Raw genomic sequence first — 21571 nt, forward strand, 5'->3', positions numbered from 1 at the left:
TTGGGCCACTCCAGGGACTAATCCATTAAGATGGCCACATCCCACAGCCACTCAAGAGGACACAAGTTCAGCAGGTGGATCACTAGGACATTCTTCCTCTTTCTTGCCAACAGCCATTGCCGAAGCCGTAAAGAAAGCTCAAGAGTCAGCGGACAAAGATGAAGGAAGTCACTGAGACAGTGACCAACACAGTCACAAATGCCATCACCCATGCAGCAGAGAGTCTGGACAAACTTGGACAGTGAGTGCACCTGCTACCACGGCCCACCGTTCCCGAGTCCCAATAAAAAACCATGAAATGAGTACATCAAGCCCTGGATTCATTCCCATTTGGATGAAACCACTAGGCAAAGTATTTTCTTGTTGATATAAAATATTTTACATATGTATGGAGTATATTTGAGTATTTATTACATGCACAGATTGTGTGGTGATCAATCAGGGTGCTTAGGGTGCCCATCACCTTGAACATTTGGTATTACTATGTGTTGGGTACATTCCAGTCCTCTGCTAGCTACTTTGTTTTGTGTTTGTTTGAGACAGAGTCCTGCTCTGTAAGCCACGGATGGAGAGCAACGGTGTGATCTTGGCTCACTGCAACCCTGCCTCCCAGGTTCGGTAATCTCCTGCCCTCCAGCCTCCTGAGTAGCTTGGACTGGCCTTGAGCCACCATGCCGGCTAATTTCTTATTTTTATTTTTTGTATTTTTAGAAGAGACGGGGTTTCACCATGTTAGCCAGGCTGGTCTCAAACTCTTGACCTCAAGTGATCTGCCTGCCTGGGCCTCCCAAAATGCTGGGATTATAGGCATGGGATACCGTGCCTAGCCTAGCTACTTTGAAATATACAATACATTGCTGCTAGTATAGTCACCCTACGTGAAGTATTTTTCAACAGAAACCCTTTGCATGTCCCCCTTGTCTCCTCTGCTGAGGCGGACACTGGCATTGGGGCCCCTGCTGCTGGCTGGATAGGTCCCCATGATGAATCAGATGCTTCTCTCTCACTAGATCTTTCATGTGAGGAAGGGGCTCTTCTGGATGAATAGTGTCTGTGCTACATTTCCCAAAAAACTGTTTCCCAGAAACTATACATAGCTTTCAGGCACATCAGTACTTCAAGAATACGCTAAGGGGGGGACCCTCATTTGTCTTGCATGTTTTTGGATTTTTCTTGAGATGTTCTTGCAGGACTCAGGGCACATAACAGACCAGCTTGACGAAGAATTTAGCAAGGCAGGCCCCCACTGAGCTGCTTCCTGTTCTCCCAGAGCTCAGGTAAGCATTTCTGCTGGACAGTTACAGAATCTGGTCAAGGAGAGACTGAGTCACTGCTCAGTCATCCTGGAAGCTGCTGTTGATTGCCTTTTCTTTTCTTTTCTTTTTCTTTTCTTTTTTTTTTTTTTTTTTTAAGACAGAGTCTGCAGCTCTGTTGCCCAGGCAGGAGTCACAGTGGCATGTGGTCACCTCGACTCACTGCAGCCTCCACCTCCTGGGTTCAAACAATTATCCTGCCTCAGCCTCCTGAGTAGCTGGGACTACAGGCACCGCCACCATGCCCAGCTAAGTTTTTGTATTTTTGGTACAGACGGGGTTTCACCATGTTATGCAGGATGGTCTTGGTCTCGACACCATGTGCCACCTTGGCCTCCCAAAGTGCTGGGATTACAGGCATTGAGCCACACTTCCTGGCCAAGAATATTTATGCAGAGACTGATGTCAGGCCTACGTGTTGATAGTGGGTAGTAGTGGGCAGATGCCTGGCTCTCTCTTTTTTTTTTTTTTTTTTTTTTTGAGACAGAGTCTTGCTCTGTACAAGCCCAGGCCTGAGTACAGTGGCCTGGGATCTCAGCTCACTGCAAGCTCCGCCTCCCAGACTAGACCATTCTCCTGCCTCAGCCTCCCGAGTAGCTGGGACTACAGGGGCACCGCCACCCACCGCCCGGCTAGTTTTGTATTTTTAGTAGAGGCCGGGGTTTCACCGTGTTAGCCAGGATGGTCTCGATCTCACGAGCCTGCGTGATCCATGCGTCTCGGCCTCCCAAAGTGCTGGGATTACAGGCTTGAGCCACGGCCCGGCCTCTCTCTCTTTCTTCTCGCCAGGCAAAGTCAGTACCATGCTGGAGTTAAACCTTATATCTTTAAGTAGCATTTAAGCTAAAAAATTTAACATAAAAGAGAAATAATTTGTAAAAATATTGCATCCCCTATTTATCTTGCTGGAAGCTCTTTGTTCTTAGCAAAAATAAGAAGAAAGGTGTTTTGCTTAAAAAATAAGTGAGTTTCTCACCCTATTTCTGGATCTCATCTAGACTTGGCCTCACAGTTTGTGAACAGCTCAGGAATAGCCAATGTCTTAGCTTTGGAACGTTTGCCACTTTCCAGCTACAGCTGGATCTTATATCTTGGTTTGGTTCCTGATGACTTTCAAATTCTCCTGATCCAAAGCAAGCGCAGAAGCACGAGCACATTGTTGGTGGCAGTATTATAGACTGAAACACCCTCTTTGGATGGCAGTTCCTCTCACAGGACTTCATTCTCCAGGTGTGCACAGGTATACACAGGAGCCCAAAGGATAAACACACAGATTTATTGTAGCATAATTGTTTTATCAAGCGATTAGAAACATCCTAGAATGTTAACCAAGTCAAAAAGGTTTGCTCTGCTTATTAGGTTTGGTGTACAATATGGAGTGACATCTATCACTTCCAGTGTGTTATAGATACTTTAGCTCAAAAAATGAGACCTGTACCTACATGGACACCAAAAGGGACTGGTTAACAAATATTGCATATACAGGGGTGTGGGGCGGCTCTGGGGCCAGGGAGGACCACGACCTTGGTTGTGGCAGCTCCAGGACAAACACGTGGACCCCAGGAAGTGCTGTGAAATGGGCTGGCTCTGGAGCCAGCCAGGAGGACACTTACTACAGCTGCTCAGAAGCACCACTGGAAGCTCAGATGTGGACGCCCCAGCCAGAAGCATAGATGGGTACAGAGAAGCTACAGAGAAGCCCTTCTGATGGGCCAGGGAGAGAGCGGACTCCTTCCAGGCTCCAGGAACACCAAGAAGCAATATGAAACCTGTTCATGAGAGGAGTCAGGAATGCCTTCGACCGAAGAAACGAGACCTCCCGCTGACCAGAGAGGATATGCCGAGAACTACCAGCTGCTCCACTAACCACACACCCTCCAGTGATGCCTCTGAATGCTCCCGAGGGGTTGTGGTGGCCGAGCCCAGCCAGGCAGGAGCCGGAGTCAGCAAGCCCGGGGTTGCGGGTAATGGAGCTGAGGCCATCACCGGTCTGACAGTGAACCAATATGGCATGCTGTATAAGTGACTGTGCAGCCTGCCACCTTGTCACCAACTGGCCTCCCATCTGTGTTGCATATGAGCCCCTTAGCCCTGGAAAAAATAAATTGCATATACAGTTGATTAAATGGAATGCTCTATGGCTATTAGGAATGATGAAAAAGGGCTGGGTGCAGTGGCTCACGTCTGTAATCCCAGCACTTTGGTAAGCCGAGGTGGGCAGATCACCTGAGGTCGGGATTGTAAGACCAGCCTGACCAACATGGAGAAACCTCGTGTCCTCTGAAAATACAAAATGAGCTGGGCATGGTGGCTCACAACTGTAATCCCAGCACTTTGGCAACTGAGATGGGATGACTGCTTGAGTCCAGGAGTTCAAAACCAGCCTCTCTCCAAAAAAAAAAAAAAAAAAAAATGTACTTATTTATTTTTGAGACAGGGTCTTGCTCTGTCACCTAGGCTGGAGTGCAGTGCCGTGATCTCCACTCAATGCACCCTCCACCTCCTGGGCTCAAGCGATTCTCCTGCCTCAGCCTCTCGAGTAACTGGGATTACAGGCACCTGCCACCACACTTAGCTAATTTTTGTATTTTTAGTAGAGACAGGGTTTCACCATGTTGGCCAGGATGGTCTTGAACTCCTGACCCCAAGGCATCTGCCCGCTTTGGCCTTCCAAAGTGCTGAGATTATAGGCATGAGTTGCCGTGTCAGGCCTAGTAACAGGTTTTTCTTTATGGCTGCTGCCTGCCTCTTTCCTGGCTCACTTCTTCGGGTCCCACCCAGTGTTCCTGTGCCTCCAGATAAAGGAACTCGCCAAATCTGTCTCAGGGGCAGCTCCTAGGGAACCCAAACTAGGACATTTCATGCCATTTTTATAAAGCACAAAAATAGGTGAATTTATTCTGTGCTATTAGAAGTCTGGGTGATGATTGCCCTCGGGTGAGAGGAAGGTAGAGACTAGATGGGGACAGATGGGGATTTCAGGGGTGCTGATAATGTTCTATTTCCTGATCTGAGTACCGGTTAAATGACTGTGTTTTTTATTTGTGAAAATTCATAGGACATATACAGTTATAATAGGTGCAATTTTTAGTTTAGTTATTATGACATATAAAATGCTTTTAAAATGATTCAGTTGGACAATGCAGGGTTTCTTGTTTGGTATTTTTGTTGTTTGTTTTAGAGTGAGGGATCTTGCTCTGTCATGCAGGCTGGAGTGCAGTGTGGTGCAGTCATGTCACTGCTGGCCCTCAACCCGTCCTGGGCTTAAGCAATCCTCCCGCTTTGGCTTCTGAAGTAGCCTGGATTGCCGGCAGGAGCCACCACTCCTGGCCTGAGTTTTATTTATTTATTATGTTTATTTTATTTTTATTTTACTTTTTGAGGCAGTCTGGCTCATAAGCCCAGGCTGGAGTGCAGTGGCGATCTCGTGCTTTTGCGGATTCGCCTCCCAGGTTCAAGCCATTCTCCTGCCTCAGCCTCTTAAAATTATGAAACAGAACTACAGGCAGCCAGCACCACGACCAATTACTTTTTGTATTTTTAGTAGAGGCGGGGTTTCACCCGTGTTAGCCACCGATAGTCTCAATCTCCCTGACCTTGTGAAGTCCCGCCTGCCCTCGGCCTCCCAAAGTGCTGGGATTACAGGCGTGAGGCCACTGCCAGCCCTCAGTTTTGACTACGATGAAGGAATGGTAACAATTCTTATTCATTGGCTGCAATGAAAATGGAATCATACATTTATGTAAATAAAACAACAAATGATTTTTTATAATTATTTTCTGATCCACATATGGCCAGAAAATGGGAAGAGACAAAGGCGAGGAGGGACGAAAAGATAGTTCAAGGTAGCAAAGGAGAGGACAAAAAGAGAGGTAGGCCCGGAGTGCGGTGACTCATCAGCACTTTTGGGAGGCTGAGGCAGGCCGATCACGAGGTCAGAGATCAAGACCACATCCCTGTAGCCAGCGTGGTGAATCCCGTCTCTAAAAATACAGGAATTAGCCGTGTAGTGGTACCATATATAGTCAACTTCTTGGGAGGCTGAGGCAGGAGAATTGCCTGAACCCAGGAGGCAGAGGTTGCAGTGAACCAGATCATGCCATTTGCACTCCAGCCTCGTGACAGAGCAAGACTCATCTCAAAAAAAAAAAAACAAAAGGAAAGAGAAGTCATAAAAGAGGATATGGTAGACACAGACCAAGGAGAGAGAAAAGAGCAAGTGACAACAAAACATGAATACAGGAAGACAGACTTTTTATCTCATGCTGTCAGAATGGATGTAAGGATTCCTCTCAAGTGGAAATGCATAGGCATTCATGTAATGCCCTCTTTATTCTACATTCAACACAGACAGAATTTCTAAAAACCTTGTTTACATTCAACAAGAATAATCTCTTTTGAGAAAGCAGCAGGGTCAATCCCGTTTACAAAGGGTAGTGCATCTCTTTTCGCGGCATCCGCGTTTCCATCTGGTGGCCTTTTTAGAGATATCATGGACAAGGACTCAAGATTACAGCTAAGGCAGGGCGGGTATTTCCTGCTGGCATCTGTGTCTTGTTTGAGCGATTAAACCCGGAGCCTCAGATGGAGTCTGCCTCTATGGCAGATTGTGAAAGTGGAAGACATCTAAACCAACCCTGTGAATTTCATTTTAGGGTGGACTGAACAACAACATTCACATCAAAACAAGCATATTATCATGAGATTTATTAACCTTCGTCAGCCACTCCTACTAGGTCTTCCTATAGATATTAATGGTTAAAAAAAAAAAAAAAAGCACTAACACCCAAAGTGAATTTTTCTGGGAGATTCCAGATAGGCCTATTATGAAGTTGAATTGTTCACTGTAGTGACACTGAAACATTTATTGCAATACATTACAGAACAGGTTTAAACTGCATAGGCACACGTGCACATATATCCGCCTACTCCAAACTCATGTCTGAGTTCTCTATTCTTCCTCAATAAAAAGCAAAAGCTTTGCTGGTAATTTTTTAAGTGTAATTTAGGGATTTAAGATGGGGCAAGAAAAATATCTGAAAGGCCCTCCACTCCATGCTGTGCCCTTATAAATGATAGAACAGATAGAGAAATTAAATTACTGACTATACAACTTGGCTCGAAGTCATAAAGGGGAGTGCTTGGGATCACAGAAATAAACAAGGAAACTCTTAAGAAGCCATGGGAGAAGCCAAGGCCCAGGTAACCTGAGTCTGCACCCACCTGGGAGTGCTGCTGAATCCTGAGACTCAGGTGGAGAATTGGAAACCAGAAAACTAATGTGCATTGAAGAAATGCCAGATGTCTGAGGGAGCCCACTGCTATGAAAGAGACATGACAAATAAAGCAAATGAAAAATTTCTATACAATCAAAGGTCAATAAAGCAAGTACATATAATACTTTCAGCAAAACAAGGAAAAATGAAACCAAGCAATGATGAAAAAGAACCAGTTAGAGATCTCAAAACTTAAAGCCCAAGTTATTGAAAGAAAAAACTCAAAAGATAGGCTGAGTAACAGCAGAGACACACTGAAGTGTCCTTTAGCAAGACGGAGCATTCAGTTGAGGGAGTCTTGCAGGTTAAAGCACAAAGAAAAAAAGGTGAAAAGGTTAACAGCCATAAAGTCTGGGTGACCGGATTCAAGCTTTTGTCCAGTAAGAATGCCAAAGACAGAGAGAGAATGGGAGAAAGTAGTATTAATTAATAGCTAAAAATTCCCCAGAAGTGAAGAATGCTATGAAAATAGAGAGAAAAATGTTAAAAGCTACCAAAGCAAAAAAATAGTTTAAATTCAAAGAAATAAGGATCAGATTTTCCTCATTAGTTTCATTAGCAACACTGGATACAGGCCAATGAGGCAATGTCTTCAATGAGCTGTTGGAAAATAACTAATTTATGCTGAATTCTATAACCCAGCTACAGAATCACTTAAGGGCACACTGAAACAAAGCCATTATTTTCTTTTTTGAGACAGGGTATTGCTCTGTTACCCAGGCTGGAGTGCAGCGGCATGATCATGGCTCACTGCAGCCTTGACCTCCCTGGCTCAAGCGATCCTTCCACCTCAGCCCCCCAAGTAGCTGTGACTACAAGAACCTACCATCACGCCTGGCTAATGTATTTCATTTTTGTGTAGAGACGGGGCTTTCCCATGTTGCCCAGGCTGGTCTCCAACTAATAGGCTCAAGTGATCTGACTACCTTGGCCTGCCAAAGTGCTGGAATTATAGGCATGAGCCACCACACCCGGCCCAAAGGCACTTTTGAACATTCAACATTTAAGAAAGTTTACCACCAACAGATTCTGTTGAAAAGAACTACTTGAGAAATCCTCCTGCAAGAAATGACACGAATCCAGAGGAAGAAGCAGTGTGACAAAAGTAACACTTCTCTAAGTAATCAGCCAATGCTATTATTTAACACTAAAATATTGATTGCCAAGGATGCATAAAATAACAATTTAGAATTCTCGATTATATCCACAGGAGAGTTGGGGAAAAGAAAAACACTGAGAGGAAGTGAACATTTCTTATCTTGTTCGGAAAGAATCTATATGTACTGTTTACCTTTAGGTTTTGTTAGCCAATATTATGTATGGATATAAAAAATTAAGAGTAACTATTAGAAAAATAGCAATGAAATGTATAAATTTCAAACCAGCAGAGGAAATAAGATGGAACAAAGAAATTTCAATCAACCCAACAGAAAACAAGAATGGGGACAAAAAAAGAAACAGAGCATAATCAATAGAAAACAAAGATAGCCTGGACGCGGTGGCTCACGCCTGTAATCCCAGCACTTTGGGAGGCCGAGGAGGGTGGATCACTTGAGGTCAGGAGTTCAAGACCAGCCTGGCCAATATGGTAAAACTCTGTTTCTACTAAAAGTACAAAAATTAGCCGGGCTTGGTGGTGGGCACTTGTAATCCCAGCTAGTTTGGAGGCTGAGGCAGGAGAATCACTTGAACTCGGGAGGTGGAGGTTGCAGTGAGCCAAGATCATGCCATTGTACTCTAGCCTGGGTGACAGGTGAGACTCTGTCTCAAACACACACACACACACACACACACACACACACACACACCCCACAAAGATAATAAAGTCGGAAACAAATGAGTGTTCATAATAAATGGGCAATAAGAAAAAAAATCAAATGAATAGCAAATAGGCAATTTATGTGAAAACACTGTTCAAGGAAATTAAAATTGCTAAGAAAGAAAAAATGCTCGATCTCACCATTTATCAAGGAAATACAAATAAGAGGGCATTGAGATGCTATTTTAACTGATTAGATTGACAAGTATTTTTAATGTTGATAACAAATGTTAGCCAGAGTTGGGCAAACGGGTAATCTCATGTCCCACCGGAGGGAGTGCGTATTAGTGCAATCAATTTGGAGGGCATCTGACATACCCGTTAAAACCAAAACATTTGCAAGTGTGTGCAAGAAAGTATAGTCAAGATTATCTTAGCAGTATTGCTGGTAGCAGTGAGATATTAGCAATGATCTAAAGGCCCATCAATGGGAGAATAACTACATGAACTATAGTATGTTCCTACCACAGAATACTCTGCAGCAGTTCAAAACAGTAATTTAGAATATTTACTTCCCTTCCTTCCTCCCTCCCTCCCTCCCTCTTTTTCTTTTCCTTTTCCTTCCTCTTTTCTTCTTTCTCTCCCCTTGATATCTTCCTTCTGTCTCCCCAGGCTGAGTGCAGTGGCAATAACCAGTTCACTGCACCCTCTGCTCAGAATTGCCAATTCTCCTGCCTTAGCCTTCCAAGTAGCTGGGATTGCAGGGACCCACGACCATGCCTGGTGACTTTTTGTATTTTTAGTAGAGATGGGATTTTACTATATTGGCCAGGCTGGTCTCGAACTCCCAACCTCAGGTGATCCACGCGCCTTGGCCTCCCAAAGTGCTGGGATTACAAGTGTGAGCCATTGCGCCCGGCCAGATTCATTTCTTATAGTACGAGTAGACTTACTGTGACTATTTTAAAATTTTCAGAAGAAAAGGAACAGAAATCTATTTTATATGTGTAAAACCACATAAAACAATACCACCATCTTTTCACAAAGCCCTTTGCCCTTCCCGCTTGCCCTCTTCTTTCTCCTATGCTGTTTGCCACCCTCTTTTTGCCCTCCATCTACCCCAAAACTATTTTCCCCATCATCTTTTTCCCAATCCTCTTTCCTACCTCCTCTTGCCACTCTCTTTTCTCCTCCCACTTGTCACCCTCTCTTCCCTTTCTGTCTACCCAAAAGCTTTTTACCCACCGTTTTTCTTTCTGCACCCTGTTTTCTCACAACCTTCTCTCCCTCCCGCTCGCCACCCTCTTTTTCTTTCTCCGACTTGTCACCCTCTTTCCCCCCTCCAACTACCCAAAAACATTTTCCCCCACGGTCTTTTCAGAAAACTTTGTCTCCCTTACTCACCACTCTCTTTTGACCCCTGCTGCTCACCACCCTGTCTTCCCTCTACATCCACCTCAAAACTTTTTTCCTCACTGTCTTTCCCCGCTCACCATCTTTTCACAAAGCCTTCTCCCCGCTCCTGCTCACCACCCTCTTTTCCCCACTCCCACCCCTCTCCCACATGCCACCCTTTTTTCATCCTCCATCTACCCCAAAACTATTTTTCCATCGTCGTTTTTCCAAACCTCCTTCCCACCTCCTGCTTATCACCCTTTTCCCCCTCCATCTGCCCAAAAACTTTCCCCCCACTCTTTCCCCACCGTCTTTTACACCTGCTGGCCACGGTCTTTTCCCGCTCCATCAACCCAAAAACTTTTCTCCCCACTCTCTTTTCTCCCCACTGTCTTTTCACAAAATCTTCTCTCCCTCTTGCTCGCCCCCTTTTTGCCTCCTTTACCACTCTCTCTTTATTCCTCCCACCTGCCACCCTCCAGGGTCAGGCCCTGAGTCCTGGCAGTCTGGCCGCACCCCACTGTCAGCAGGGAGAGGCGCAGGGCTGGGAGGGGCCTGGAGTCTTGCCTGGGGCATCACTTTTGCAAATTCATTTTGTGCAGGCCTCGGTTTCCCTGGCAGCGATTCCAATGGAAGCTAGCTTCAAGCCTTGCAACACCTGCATTTCCCGGCCAGGCAGGTGTCACAGCGGCGTCTCTCCTGCCCCAGGACGTGTGCAGTGCTTGGCACAAGGGCAGCAGCGATGCCAGCTTCAGCAGCGCAGCATGGCCGCTCAGGCCCAGGCCCCGGCCCAGGTTCGCAGGTTCGCGGGTTCGCGGGTTCGCGTTAGTGGGGCTCTGCCGGGGTGGGCGCAGAGCTTTGGGAGTTCTCCCCAGGCGCGGGTCGGGCGGGGGCTCCCAGGAGCCTCTCGGAGGCCGCAGCGGGCGGCCCATGGGGACAAGCGTCCAGTCAGCGGCAAAGCCGGGGTCACATGTGCGTGCACTAGGGGAAGGCAGCCTGTGGTCGCTCCTTGGGGCCATCTGCCGGCAGGCTTGTTGCTGACGTGCAAGGGCGTCAGGCAGCGCAAAGTGCCAGGAGAGTGAGGGATCTGCACGGAGGCCCTCTGTGAGGGCACCACCGTCTCCCCAGGAGACAGCCAGGGTGGCACTCTGGCGATGAGGCTGGGGTCCCAGTCCTCGCCCAGACACCACCCCCTTCCCTTGTCTCCTCAGCATCATATCTGGGGGCCTCCTCCGTGTCTGAAGTTTGCAAGGCTTTCTCCGGAATGGTGAAATTGTGCGCGGGGCTCTCCCTGGGCAGCTTCCTATCGCGGATGCTGCTGTTTCTTGGCTTCTGAGTGTACTGGCCCTGGACATCGGCCCATTCAAAGGCGGCCACCGGGCAGCCTTGGCTCACATCATGCACACTACTGTGCTCCTCCTCGACATCCCCTCACCCATCGCAGCCACCCCAGCACCAGCGCCAGTGCCATCAGCAGCCCCCGCAAGCAACATCAGCGCTGCGTCTCCGTGCCAGCCTGGGACACGCATGTCGTGGGGAGTCCCAACTGTGCGCCACTGATGCACCGTGGTGGGGCTGCTGAACGCACAACCCAGCAAGGAGCCCCGCGGGCTTTGGGGCTGTTGCTGATGGCAGTCCCCTTGTTTTGTTTTCAATCACATATCACTTTTATAAGTACACACACATGAAATATCATTGGAATAACATATTCTTAGAACTTTTTTTAGTTCCAAGTGCATCTTCTGTATCACTTTTGACTTCAACTCATCAGTGCCCTCATTTTTCCACACATTGCTTTCTGTTCCACCAAGAGAAAGGGACAACAGACTATCACCCATGAGCCAAATGTGGCCCTTCCCTTGCTTTTGCAAATAAAGTTTTGTTGGAACGCAGTTACAACCCTATGACTGCTTTCAGACCCTGACAGAGTTGAGTGGTTGCAGCTGAGCCTGTATAGCTTACAAACCAAAAATATTCCCTATCTGGCCCATTGCACAAAACATTTGGTGGCCCCTGATTGAGGAGCACAGGAAGTGAAGCGTTTCTTGCAAGCGTGTCCACTCATCCCGGGAATGTTTTGTTTTGGTTTGTTTTCCGAGATGGGGTCCCATTGTTGCTCAGGCTAGAATGCAATGGCACAATCCTAGCTTTCAGCCGCCTGGAACTCCTAGGCTCAAACCATCCTCCCACCTCAGCCTCCTGAGGAGCTGGGACTACAGACACATGTAAGCATGTCCAGGTAATTTTAAAAGTTACTTTATTTTTTTGTGGGAGATGAGGGAGGGTCTCTGTCACATGTTTTCCAGGTGGTCTCAACTCCTGGGCTTCAGTAATCCTCCTGCCTTGGCCTCCAAAAGCTGTGGGATTACAGTTGTGAGCTACTGTGCCTGGCCTGGGATGGTTTTTAAGTCCCATTTTTAGGTCCTGTTTTAAGTTTGTAAGTACTTGGTTGCTGCTTTGCAAGAAAACCTGGAGTTTTGGACCTCCCTGCAGGGATGAATATGTGTTTGCCTCGCGAGCATCACACAGGCATTCGGCTGCTTTGTTCCCAGCCTTCCTGTGCACAATAGCTTTTCAATTCCAAGCTGAGTCACAGTTCAATCTTTCTGAAGACAATTAAAATAGCAGCTATACTCCACATGTGAAATAACCACGCCCAAATCTTAATTGAAGTGACAATGCTATGAACCTCTGTAGCTGAGTCTGTATGAGACCAGGTGGGACAGCCATGTCACAGTCGTGATTAGAAGATCCACCTAAATTTCAGGTACATGAAAATGTGAAAAATCAAGATGTGTGTCTTTACATTGATGAAATACTGCAATGCTCCTCCCTTGGGTTATAAGCATGTGTGGTTAAATCAAGACAGTGCGTGTGAAGGCTGAGCCATGTTGGGGACACACTTGGCACTCAGTAAATGTTATTGAGATGAATTTGATGGAGGGATGGTGACGTTGCCCTCCTGGCAAACCCACCTGAGATAAAGCAGAAGAGAAGTCTTGTAGGCAAATCCCATGCAGAAAACGTCTGGCTGCTGGGAGGCAGGTATGTTGGAGTTGTGGGGAGGAGGTTTCTGGATATTGTCTGTGGGATGGGCCCTGGAGCTTATTTATTTATTTTTGACGGAGTTTCACTCTTTGTTGCCCTGGCTGGAGTACAGTGGTGCGATCTCCGCTCACTGCAACCTCCGCCTCCCAGGTTCAAGTGATTCTCCTGTCTCAGCCCCCCCGAGTAGCTGGGATTACAAGTGCCTGACGCCACACCCACCTAATTTTTGTATTTTTGGTACAGACAGGGTTTCACCATGTTGACCTGGCTGGTCTCAAACTCCTGACCTCAGGTGATCTGCCCGCCTTGGTCTCCCAAAGTGCTGGGATTACAGGCTTTTTGTATTTTAAGCCTGGCCAAGATAAATGCCTTCTGTTTGAAAAGGATGATTTTCAGAGAGACAGAACTAACTTCCTGGTTCTAAAGGAAGCTTGGGCCAGGGCCCCTTGAGCTCAGGGGAAGGCATGAGTGTGAAAGCGATGGGGGTGGGTGGTTTTCATAGCTGGATGATGTAGAACACATCGTGGAAGGGTGGCTGCAAGTGGCTTTGCTTAGCTTGGCCACCTGGAAGGAGGCTTAAGGTCTCCCATGTGGCCATGGCTTTGAGGGGATTAACCCAGCCTCTTGGTTCCAGTTATGTATGTGTTCTTGAGTCAAATGGGTCTGGGTCTATATCCATGGTGACTCCAGCATCATAGCCAAGCCTGAGTCCCCCTCTGTCTGCAGACGGATGACATAGAGGCCATGCCAGGGATTTCTGTCCCCGCATCACACAGCCAATGTCATGACCTTGAAGTGAACAGTGAGCCAGCTGTGGGGACCTGGACTATAAAAGACGTAGAGCACTGGGTCTGCCATGCATCTCCTGGGTCCCTTCAGTTCCCTTGGCACAGGGAAGTTCCTCTCCTGGGGAGGAGAGGTTTGCACCCTGCCCGTGCTTCTGCCTGCTTCTCTGCCTGGTTGTTATGGCCACTTGGCTCAGCCTCCCTTGCAGCTGTGGCCTCACATGGGAAATTCAAAGGCTCAGGAAGATCCAGAAACCAAGACTCTTGGGATATGGAATTTGGCAATGCCCTGGTCAAAACCACCCAGAGGGAGAAATCTTTACAAAGATCTCCTAAGACTGCACATGGCAAAATGTTTCCCAGTCTCCAGCATCCCTTTCCCAGCACTCAAGGGAAGACAAGAGATGTTAGTGAGTATCTGATCCAGGGCTGCATCTCCTGTGAAATGTTGTGATTTTTAAGATCCAGCAAAGGCTTTAGTCACACTGGAAAGAAACTGTGGAACAGGGGATTCCCTGCTGCAGTGCGTGTGTTCAACAGAATCAGGAAAGACTTCCAGGAAGAACAAAGGCCATGCAGAGGCGTGGCCGACCCAAACACCTTCTAGTCTCTTGGCTTGCCAGTGAGACCAGAAGCAACGGTGTTGGCTTCTCCAAGGATTACATGTAATTGATCTACCTATCTATATATTTACATTTTTGGCACTTTGAGAAACATTTTTGGGATAATTTTTTTTTCTTTGAGACAGAATCTTGCTCACCAGCCCAGGGGCTGGAGTGCAGTGGTGTGATCGTGGCTCACTGGCTCCACCTCCCAGGTTCACCATTCTCCTGCCTCAGCTCCTGGTAGCTGGTACTACAGGCACCCACCACCACACCCAGCTCATTTTTGTATTTTCAGTAGAGGTTTCACCGTGTCAGCCAGGATGGCCTTGATCTTCTGACCTTGTGATCCACCCGCCTCAGCCTCCCCTAAGTGCTGGGATTACAGGCATGAGCCACAGCGACCAGCCAAAGAAATTTTAACCTAAAGATAGACAGAACTCAGGTATGGTAAGCATGCTCTATGACCATCAGCCTATCCGTCTCCCCTGTAATATTATGCTGAAGCAACATGCAGACATTGTATGATTTCATGCTGAAATATTTTTAATGTGTATCTCCACAAAAGGACCCTTTTCAAGAAACATAACCAGACCATTGTTCTTGTGTTCTGTTTAATATGACCTCAGTGTGGTTAACATCAGGGCTTGGAGTGATGAATAGTGTTCTCCAAGCTGGTCACTTCCTTTGCAGTGTTTAAGCTCTGTGCTCAGTGCTTCTGTCAGTGGCTGGGACGGTTGATCAAGGCTGAGCACAATAATTCAACTCCAGTCAGACTCTGCTGAACATCTCAATCTCTCTCTGACTTTTGAGACAGGGTCTGCTCTGTCACCCAGACTGGGGTGCAGTGATGTGGTCCTGCCTCCCAAGGCTCAAGCGATTCTCCCACACATGACCTCCAGTACCTGGGACCACAGGTGCACACCACCACACCCGGCTAATTTTTGTATGTTTGTAGAGACAGGGTTTCAGCACATGTTACCTAGGCTGGTGTCTCAATGTCTCTCTCTCTAACATTTTGTTTTATTTACTTTTAATTTTTATTTTTTTATAGAGACAAGGTCCTGCCTTCTTCTTGCCGAGGCTGGTCTTGTACTCCTGGCTTCCCGTAGTCTCCCACCTTGACCTCTAGACTCCAGAGTTTCTGATCAGGAGACACTCATGGAAGAACAGGTAGGAGCCTCCTGGGGATGCTCTGGGAGTTCAGACCTTGCCTCAGCCTCTTTATTTTTAGCTTGATCTAAAGTCTTCTGTGACCTCCTGGCTGAGAGTTCAGATTACACAAGCCAAATCCCCTTGTAGCAATAGAAAACTAGTCTGGGAATTCTGTGCCCTGGCATATACCTACCATCTTGCCCGCCAGACTCAGTGCCTTGAAGGCAAGGGTCCTGTCTTGCTCAAAATCTGCCTTAATATGGGTCACAGCTTGCTTAGCACATAGTAGGTGCTCAGATCAGCCTTGTGAAATGGAAGCAGAAGTCAGACTGCCTGGGTTCATTCACTAGATTTTTGAGACTGAGTCTTGCTCTGTTGCCCAGGCTGGAGTGCAGTGATGCGTGTCTGGGCTCCCTGCAAGCTCCGCCTCCTGGAGTTCACTGCATTCTCTGCCTTAGCCTCCTGAGTAGCTGGGACTACAGGCATCCCGCCCTGCAGCCTGGCTAATGTTTTTGTTTTGTTTTGTTTTGTTTTGGTATTTTTAGTAGAGGACAGGTTTTCACCGTGTTAGCCAGGGCCGGTCTCGATCTCTCTTGACCTCGTGATCCACCTGTCTTGGCCTCCCCTAGAATGCTGGGATTACAGGCGTGATCCGCCATGAGCTAGCCCATTTGCCAGATATTTACTGAGCACCCATCCTGTGCAGCCACTGTGCTAGAATCCAAGGAAGACAGCAGTCGTAGAAAGGGGGAGGAAGAATCCTTATCTTCTCAGAGCTTACTTTCTGCTGGAAGGAAGACAAGGAATAGGCAAGGAGATGGATGAATATATGCTGTGGGACAAGCATATGCTCACCCTCACCTTGCTGTGGATGACCTGAGGTATGTCACTCCACCTCAGTGAGCCACAGTTTTCCATTTCTGTCAAATAAGGAAGTAGGGCAAGATGGTCTCATAGAAATTCCAAGACATTCCCAGAGGGTCTGCAGGGCTTTGTCAAACATTGAATTGTCTTCCATCCAGTATCAATGCTTTAAGCATGCTGAGGACCCTGTTTGCTGCTTGGACAATTAAGCCCGGGGGCTGTGTGGGCCAGGAAGCTCAGTGTGCATGTTTTCAGAGCATTGGATCCAGTGATTAGCCCTGCCCCAGCTCAGATCCAGCTATTCCCGGGGGACCCCAGAAGCTTCCTGCATTATCTTTTTTTTCTGTTGTAAATGGTCATCTAGGTGCTTCAATATTGAGTTCAACTGAATCAGTCCTTCCAAGGTCACTGCCCGGGGCATGGGGCATCCCTAGCCCTGGGCTGTGAACCCCTGTCTGTATCCTTGTTACTCTCACCAGAACCCTAAGGCTCAATGGAAGATAAATGGCAGAGGGGTCAGAAATGTGAGAGGTTTGCGTGTGGGGAAACCCAGGGGCTCCAACATCACTTGGAGGATGAGAAATCATTAGGTACATGGGGTCTTTGTCTGGGCTGGTGCGGGGCGCGCCATTTTCTGAACAGCCCTCATTCCTGCACAGCCCGGTCTCATTCCTTAGCTGGTGTTATCCCAATGTTAGGAAGAAAAAGATCACCAAATAGCTGGGCATCAGGGTTCTGGGTCAGGCTGGACTTGCCTCAATCTCAACCCTACTGTGGGGCAATTTGATCCCTCATATGCTGCTGGTGGGGCAACCCGATTTACAAAGACAAGTTTGGCAGTTTCTTGTGTAACTCCACCCCTTATCGTGACCCAGCTTAGCTCCTCTAGGGATCTACCTAAGAGAAGTGAAAACATATTCTCACTGAAACACTTACACAAATTTTTCATAACAACATTATTCATAATATTCAAGACTGGAAACAACCCAAATGTGCACCAACTGAAGAAAGGACATGTAGACATTTGCAGTCTATCCAAGCAACAGAACTTGATTTGTCCAGTAGACAGGGATGAAGCCAACATGGATGAACCTCAGAATCATTACATTATGTGAAAGAAGCCAACTACAAAATGCCACATAGTATATGATTTCACTTAAGAGGAATGTACAGAAAAAGGCACATCTGTAGAGTCAGAGAAAGCAGATTGGTGGTTGCCCTAGCTGGGGGTGGGAATGGAAGATTGACTACAAATAGGCAGAGAAAGGTTTTAGAGTAATAGAAATGTTCTAAAAACTGGCCTGTGATGATGGTTGCCCAAATCTATAGATTTACTGATCTAAATGTACATTTATTGTGAGAGTAAATTTTTATGGTGTGTAAGTGTATACCTCAGTAAAAGCTACTGAAATATGCAAAATCTCAAACAAAACCACTTGCTCCAGTTCTTTCTAGTTGTGCAGGCTGGGACAATCGCTCCAGTTCCCTGAGCCTCAGTTTATTCATATGTAAGATGGGGATGTAGTAATGGATCCTTGCAATGAGCATGCCAGGAGGATTCATATAACAGAAAATACATGGAAAGACCTTTGCTGGGAACCTGGCACCACCACCAGGCCCTCACTTATGTTGGCTGTTGGTGTCATTTCCATGGAACCAAGGGAGGCTGTGGCCTCAAGATCTCTTCCTTGCTGAATGCTGGTGGGGGCTGGTGGTGGCTTTGTTCACTGAGCATTTCCAGTGCCAGCATCCACTGTGCACTGTAAACATTCTCTGAGATCATGGATAAGTGGACAAAACAGAGTCCCTCTACAGGTGTCCAGCACCCTTTGGGAATCAGAGGAGAAAACAGGTGTTTGCAACCTGTGTGATGGGCACATGGGGCTGTAGGAGCCCAAGGGAGAAACAAACTGGCTAAAATGGGCATGTGAGGGGCTCTCAGAGAGCGGCTACACTTGTGTCATGTGCATGAACCCTGCTGAGCCGATTCTAGAACAGATCCAGGACAGGGAAGAGCTTTCAAGGGAGTTTCTGTTTCAATATTCTTTTCAGTGCTTAGAAATAGGCTGAGAAAGGGGTAGGAACTGGCTCAAGCTCTGTGGTGGAAGTGGGATTTGAATGCTGTCTGTGCTGAGAGCCTGTGTTAGTATGAATCCTCCCAGAAGCAGGCACCAAGTTAGGGGATGAATCCCGGCAGGGGCCTGGGGCTGCACCTATGCAGGTTCACGGGAGGAGGGGGCCAGGAGGTGATCAGGAGAGCCTTCAGACTGCCATGTGAGGAGAGGTAGAGGGGAAGGAAGGAGGAAGGTAGGGCAGGAGGTGTCGAGAGAGAGACACAGAAAAGCGCCTTGGCTCGGTGGCCAGATCCGGGAGGCAGGAGGTCTCTGGTGGACTGTTGAGCTGGTGAGGCTTCCCTTGTCCGCCACAGGAACAGGTGGCACTAGTACCCTGGGCATGCTTTCGATTCTGGCTAGGAGCAGCCTATAGGAAGGTAATGGCCTCCAGCAGGCTGGGGTGCAGTGGTGTGATCACGGCTTACTGCAGCCTTGACCTCTTGGGCTCAATTGATCCTTCCACCTCAGCATCCCAGTTTTATTGAAATATAATTCCCATGCCATAAAAGTCACTCATTTAAAGCCTAAAATTCAATGGTTTTATTATGTACACAGAGTTTGTGCAACCATCACTACATTAGATTTGATGTTTGTCACCCTCTAAAAGGAACCTTCCCACACCCTGTGTCCTCCCCAAATTCCGTCCCCCCACTCAGCCCTCATGACACTAACCTGCTTCCTATCCCTCCCAAATTAGTCTATTCTGGACTTTACATTAATAGAATCATATATGACTTTTTGTGACTGGCTTCTTTCATAGCATAATGTTTTCAAGTTCATCATGTTCTAAGATATATCAGTACTTTCTCCTTTTATTATTGAATAATAGTCCCGCTGGCAGCAATACATCGTGGTTTATCCATCCATCAGTTGACGAGCATTTGAGTTGTTTTAATTCCAGAATATTTTGCATATAGTACTAAGATGAACATTCAATTACCAAGAGTTTTGTGTGACATATATTTTCCTTTCCTCTTTGGCTTGACTTTGCTTTCAAGGTTATGTATTAACTCTTATGTTTAGCACTTTTATTGGAACTACCGAACTGTTTTCTAAATGGTATGGATCATTTCGGTCCACTAACAATGAATGAGCTTCCCTTCTATTCTACGTTAGGTGGTTGCTTTTTAATCATGAAGGGGTGTGAATTTTATTAAATCCTTTCGAAGTGACTATTGAAATAATCATGTGGTTTCACTAGCACCGCATATTACATTAATTTTGGCCGTAATCGATGCATTACTGGGATAAATCCCCTTGTACATAGTATGTATCCTTTACACATATGTTGATGGATTTGGTCTGGGAAGTATTTCTCAAGGATATGTCTATAATCATAAGAAGAGGCGATCTACAGTTTTCTTTATGTCTGTCTGGATTTGGTATCAGGGTAATGCAAGCCTTATAGGATGAGTTGGGAAGTGTTTCTGACATGGGTAGAATTTTTAAATGTATTTCAGGATAGGTAAGCCTCAGAGTGGGAGAAAGGGTATCAGAAAAGTAAGCCCTAGGTGAACAGACAGTGAACACTATGAAAGATGCAAGAGTCAGAAATCGCCATAAATTTTTACATTTTTTCTACCAAGGATATGAGATATCACTGAACTCACTACAATATAAGCATGTTTAAAGAAGCAGTTATTTTTTAAAGGTGTGGGACTTTTGTTAGTTATCTCCCACTTCATATGCACTGATACTCCAGAGGCATCTGAAATCAACATACTCAAAACTTACCATTTTCCCACAAACCTCCTGCTTACCTGTAGTCCTCATCTTGATAAAAGAGATGCCTCATACCATCTCTCAAAATGATCTGTCGATGAGCAGTTTCCCCCAACCCATGGCCTGAAATGACCCAATTCCTAGACAATATGACTTCCTTATGTGTGGCCCAGTGTTTGTTTTGAGGCGGAGTCTCGCTTTGTCACCAGGCTGGAGTGCAGTGGCGTGATCGGCTCCTGCAGCCTCCGTGTCCAGGGGTTTAAGTTCGCCACCACTCCAGCCTCCTGAGAGTAGCTGGGACTACAGGCATGTACCACGCCCAGCTAATTTTTTGTATTTTAGTACACTGCAGGGGTTTCACCATATTGGCCAGACTGGTCTCTAACTCCTGACCTTGTGATCTGCCCGCCTTGGCCTCCCAAAGGACTGGGATTACAGGCGTGAGCCACTGTGCCCAGGCCTCTTAATATTGTTTAAATTCTGTCACCCTCCATCTACACTGATTAGGACCTAATTTATGGCTTCATGAGCTCTCAACTGAGCAATTTTCATGGCCTAGTTTTGATCCTCGATTCTTGCCTTTCACTCTTTCAACCCATTTGTCCATGATGCCAGTTTTTCTCTCAACTTTGAAAAAAGTTTATGAAAACTAGATTAGGGTATCATATTTTTACATTATTCAGCAATGATGTTTAAGCAAGGGGAGAAGTCACACAAAGTTCTAGAATAATTTTATGTTTGATTTCAAATGCACTGCCATGAAACCTCAGCAACAAAGGAACTAAATGAGGGAAATAAACTAAGTTAGTCTAAACGGAAAAATTCCCTTTTTGGATAGATTTCATGTTTTGAGCAGTAGAACTGAGCAGAAATTAGAGGTTCCTATATGCCCCCCACTCCCACAGCCTTCTTCTATCACAACCTGCACCAGAGTAGTACATTTGTTACACCTGATGAACCCCACAGTGACACATCATTTTCACACAAAAATTGAAGTTTGTAATTTACATTAGGGTTCACTCTTGATGGATTTGAACTAATGCGTGATGACGTGTATCCACCATTACAGTACCACAGAGAATACGTACGCTGTGCTACGATCCCTCTGTGCTTTGCCTATTCATTACTCTCTCCCCTCAGATCCTGGCAAACACTACACTTTTTACCATCTCCATAGTTTTACCCTTTCCAGAACATAATTCAGAATTTTATAGTTTACAGCCTTTTCAGATTGGCTTCTTTCACATAGTAACACACATTTTTAAGGTTCCTCCATGTCTTTTCATGGGTTGATAGCTCTTTTCTTTATGGTGTTGAATAACAGTCCATTGTCTGGGTATACTACAGAGTTTATTTATACATTCATCTACTGAAGGACATCTTAGTTGCTTCCAAGATTTGGAAATTATGAAAAAAGCTTCCATACACATCTGTATGCAGGTTTTTGTGTGAACATGTTTTCAATTCACTTGGGCAAATTCCAAGGAGCCTAATTGCTGGATCATACAGTAAGAATATGTAAGAAGTTGCCAAACAAT

The 21571-nt window shown here is 46.3% G+C and overlaps 1 protein-coding gene across 3 annotated transcripts in view; it reads right to left on the bottom strand.

Moving 5' to 3' along the window:
* The window catches only part of LOC101007579 (survival motor neuron protein-like), a 33573-nt gene that overhangs the window by 10173 nt on the left and 1829 nt on the right, over positions 1-21571 (bottom strand). The window lies entirely within an intron of this gene.

Source organism: Papio anubis, chromosome 11 (genome assembly GCF_008728515.1).
Source record: "Papio anubis isolate 15944 chromosome 11, Panubis1.0, whole genome shotgun sequence".
NCBI lineage: Eukaryota > Metazoa > Chordata > Mammalia > Primates > Cercopithecidae > Papio > Papio anubis.